The sequence below is a fragment of the Alosa alosa genome, chromosome 10 (assembly GCF_017589495.1).
Source record: "Alosa alosa isolate M-15738 ecotype Scorff River chromosome 10, AALO_Geno_1.1, whole genome shotgun sequence".
Taxonomy (NCBI): domain Eukaryota; kingdom Metazoa; phylum Chordata; class Actinopteri; order Clupeiformes; family Clupeidae; genus Alosa; species Alosa alosa.
Window position 1 is genome coordinate 21683862 of NC_063198.1, and position 5000 is coordinate 21688861.

General features: G+C 44.5%; 1 protein-coding gene across 3 annotated transcripts in view; it reads right to left on the reverse strand.

The window, feature by feature from the left end:
* The window catches only part of nckap5l (NCK-associated protein 5-like), a 76377-nt gene that overhangs the window by 56009 nt on the left and 15368 nt on the right, over nt 1–5000 (reverse strand). For all 3 annotated transcript variants that reach the window (XM_048254675.1, XM_048254677.1, XM_048254674.1), the window contains exon 2: nt 3694–3886. The gene's annotated coding sequence lies outside the window, so the exon portion shown is untranslated. The remainder of the gene's footprint in view (nt 1–3693; nt 3887–5000) is intronic.

The window sequence follows — 5000 nt, forward strand, 5'->3', positions numbered from 1 at the left end:
GAGGAACACAGTTGTTAGCTAGCATGTGTGTCACCAAGTGTGAGTGTGAGTGTTGGTGTGTGTGTGTGTGTGTGTGTGTGTGCACTATGTGTGAGGGCGCTGTGTTTGTGCACCTGGCAGTAAGAAAGACTGCTCCCCGTAGACCATGGGCAGATTATTCAACATCTCATTTTACACAAAATGGCTGGGGCTTTGCAGGCCAATGTTCAAACAGACGGGGGGCAAAGCTCTGGCCCATGCCCTTTGGCTACTAGCACTCTTAAATACCTCTGTAGTCTCAATACAAGGATAACAAACGCAGCAGCTATGTTGTGACAGCATGTTGGGTCACCTTCAAGTCCACACAGTTTCCCCATTCAACCCGCAGAATCACTTCCCATGGAACACTTTTGCTTCGCTAGCAGAGGCTTTGGATATCCTGTAAAAAGGATCTGGCAAATACCGAAATGTAGGTTTGCTGTCACAATTTTCAAAAGAATGAGCCTCTAAAAGCTGCACAAAACAAACGTGACACTCGAGTGCTTTGTTTCGCACAAGTTGAGTTGAAAAAGTGTAAAGTCAAAATCATGTTAGTCATTAAGGGAGTTTTGCTGCAGTAGAGACGGACTCCCTCTGGATAGATCTTTTTCATCTAACCCAGACGTTAACCTCCTGTTAGGCAGTTCCCAGCGCCGCTTGCAGCGGAACGGCAATTACAGACCAGAGAGGAGAGTGTCGTCAGCACACATCAGCAACATTCACTAATTAAGCAAGCGGCTGGGGGGTAAGAGCTGGGGGGCGGTTTAGAGCGACCCACAGAATTAATACAGAGAAAATGGGTGTGTGTAGGAGTGTGGAAGCCATGTGTGCGTGAGAGGGTTTTGTCTCTGTGTGTCCACGTGTGTGCTTGAGTGTGTGTGTGAGAGAGAGAGAGAGAGAGAGAGAGAGAGAGAGAGAGAAATGAAATAAAAGAGAGAGAAACGGCTAACTTTTGATGATGACTTGAATAATTCATCAAGGAGAATCTCAAATTGAAAATAATTAAATCAACAGATGGCCCTTCTCTCTCTCTCTCTATCACTCACTTTCTCTCTCTCTCATTCACTTTCTCTCTCTCTCATTCTCTTACTGTCTCTGTCTCACTCTCTCTCTAACCCTCTAGTTAAGTTTTTTTATCTTCTGCAGATTCACAGATTCTCCATCCAACAACTCTTTGCTAGACTGAATGAAAGTTTCCCTTTATGTTCTACACTGCCATAATTCACCATTACTGTGGGAACTCTTGAGATAGAATAGTTAACACACAGAATAAGTGATATAAGCAACCACAGTCTACAACACACACAAACACACACTTGCTCTCATTTGATCTTGCAGTTCCTTTTTCAAGTTCTTCATGGTCTCTTTCTATCAGTTTCAGTCACTCACACACACACACACACACACACACACACACACACACACACACACACTTCCTCTCTGTCACTCTCATTAATTACACTATTCCCAGAATGCTTGTCCTTTCCATCTCTCCTTACATAAGAACCATATGTTTGTCTATTTCTATTTGTGTGTCTGTGAACAACGGATGTGTGTTCTCAATGTGTGAATGGAGATGGAGAAAGTTAAGATAGAGATAGATCAGAGAGAGAACGAAAGCGAGACCGGCTATGTGAGATCATAGGTGCTAAGTGATTCGATGAGTGTGCAGGCAGTATGCCACTGACTATTAACTTCTTTAGGACTTCTGTTTAAATACAAGTACAACACTAAGCAATTATTGAACAAGCTGAAAATGACAATGAACCTCCCTACGGCGAGTGTCACAGGCTACTCTGACACAGGAAAAAGTACGACAGATAACAGATAACTCACAGACCTTATCAGAGTAAAGCACTCTACCCGTAACACAACAAACCAGGCAGACAACAGACATGGCCATGCGCCTCTATTGCCTCAATAGAGACACGCATGGCTCAATGGCAGCCCTAATCTCCAGGCTCAGGGCAAACCGAGGGGGAGGCTAATCCTGCTAAGCTGTTAGCATTGTGACACTGACCTTGCTGGATGACCCCTTAGTTGAAAATGAGAGCAGGGGAAAGTGTTCAGGAGGCCGGGGATGATCGTTGCACCGCCGACGCACCAGACTTTATCAGAGGCAGGGCATTAGAGGTAGCATAGCCTCTCACTAATTTGGTTGCTAACATATTATGTTATGCTATGTTATGCTATGTTATGTTATGTTATGTTATGTTATGTTATGTTATGTTATGTTATGTTATGTTATGTTATGTTATGTTGTCTGGTAACATGTTAGTTACACATTTAAATTTGAAGGACGTTTGTGCCTCTTTCTAGTTTTTTTCTACACTAGAGTTGTGATTTCATTCTTGGAGCAATATATTTTTAGACTATCCTTCAGCTCCTTGGCCGTCAGAAAAACAATTTCAGCGCTAAATCACCTATAATTACCAAGACCGCTGACTTCACCGAGACCAAAATTATAAGCGTAACATTTGTCATCGTGAAACGCATGAGATAATCCAAACATTTGCTGGCCACGACATGGGACCGTGAGCGCAGCATCTGGCCTCATTTCAATACTAATTACATTACACAGCCCGACTGTTGTTGTCAGATCGAGCAACAGACACATTTTCAGCAAAATGCAGTCGCAGTTAACACAAGAGCTGGAGGAGAAGCAGAGTCCAGTTTGAGCTCCCCTAAAGCAGCACCAACTGGCCGAGTCTGAGGTGACAAGGTTAATATATCAGCGAGTTTAAATCAGGTAAGTATAAAGCAGCTTAGCGCTAAACCTGAGAATGCTAATGGGACTGAGGCACACCTCAGAACTGAATTACAATGGGCAACAGCACAGTCGGCCGTTTCACCAGCCCGCCCCATCTCAATGAAGAGGGCTGCAGGAGGTCTGCTGACAGTATGTTTAGTGTGAAGTAACTGGTCATGGTTACCTGCATGCTTTGTAGGGACAGCGCTAGTGACCCAAGTAGACCCCTCTGTATATGTTGTAATCATTAATGTTATTGCGAGTGAACGGGGGGTGGGGTGGGGGTGGTGAATGGAGGAGGGTGCAGAATGCCAGAACACATGGTATGGCTTGAGGGGTAAGTGGCAACCTAAAGACGCAGATGTGTAGCCAATAAGTTAAAATGAGACAAGCTCCTCCCAAACTTCTGTTGAGGAGGACATTATGCTATACTGCTAAACTCTGGCCGTGCTCAGATCGACCAAGCTGCATTAGGCATCAGCAGAACTAGGGAAATTGTATGAAACACTGAATAAGAATATTTTCAGACAGCACACATAAAAACTCCTTTTAAAATAAACAATTATTTACTCACTCTACCTTTTTAGGCGGGGATCACATTGGCCAGCGGCAAGCAGCAACAGCAAGCGTAGCGCAACGCTCAGACCATAATATGTTCTCGTTCATATGGTAACATAAACAGTTTGCCTTAACTGACAATTGAATATGCTCGCGTTGCTCTTTGAAAGTTGAACCAACTTCAACTCTCAGCTTGTTCAACACTAGCGTTACACCAGCGTTCTGCCAAACCATAGAGTACAATAGGAAACCTGCCGCTTGCCGCTGGTCAGTGTGATCCCCGCCTAACTGTCACCAACACAACCAATAATATTAAGTCATCATCATTAAAGTCATCAACCCCCAGTGGCGTCTGAGAGAGTACCCACCTCAGGTCTCGGGCTACGATGGCGTGGGCCCCCTCGGTGCGTAGGGAAGTGGGCTGTCGTTCCTGGCTCCAGAGGCCAATCCCATGCTTTACCTGGCCCTCGTCACGAACCCTGCTCTCTCGCAGCCTGGCACTGGAACAACTCTCACATCACCAGGGGCAACAACAGCAGACCTCCCCTCTGTTCTAGAAATCTGAGGGCAGAAGACGAGATAGACTATCAGCTAGACAGCTACCGATTGGCTGCTATGCCACTTCCTGGTTTCAGGGAATTAAGGTGGGGTCAGTGTTAAATGGAGGCATGATTTCCTGTCAACAGACACATTACAACAGTACATTTACATGGAACAAATAGTTTGCATTCCTGCGGCAAGTTCAGATTATTAGGAACAGAGGAACACAGAACATTAAAATACTACGGAGCCTGTCAACTGATGCCCTGATAAGTGATTTACCATAAGTACCTGCCAAATTACAGGGCGAAATGCAACGATCTGGAATCTGGCCCAGACAGAGTCTGAAGTCTGTTATGAATCCAGTTTGACAGCTCATCATTCACATGACACTTAAACATACATCATTCTAAATTTGCTGCTTCAACATATGATTTTGCAAGTCCAAGACACCGGATTGGATCGATTTTACATACAATCACAGACACATACGATACATACTGTCAGACCATCTGTACACATCATAACATATGGTAATGTCACTGTCAATAGGTTCTTCTGTCAAATTCAGTGGAGCTTTTTTTGTCATTCAAAACACAGATTTGCATATTTTCCCACCTCCAAAATATTTTAAATGCCTTTGAGGTAAAGTTACGCAACTACTGAAACCACATACATTTCCTATTCAAATTCAGGGTAATAAAGGAACCATGGGCCAACATGTTGGAGGGGAGAGGTCACAGAAGATTCTCCAGTGAGTTGAAGGACATGTGGACCATAAGGGAGAGGTAGACATGTTAAAAAGCACCTTTCTACCAGGTCACTGAGGAGAAAGCAAGCTGTGGAGCACGAAATCCCCCCAAACAAAGACGACTGGCTCATCTCTAAAGGGTCCTGACCCCCACACAACCCCCAATTCCCCCAACTAAAAAAAAAAAAAAAAAAAAAAACCTGACCTGGAACAAAAGTTACAAACCAGGAGGGGATGGGGTGGGATACGGTGGCCTGGAGGAACATTTACCCCTAAACAGACAGGTCCAGGAGAGCTGCTGTCTCCAGAGTAGAGTAGAAGGAAACATGGTTGATGACCGCGACCTCGTGACCTTTCAACTCTCCTCATCTGGTTTTCCATTCA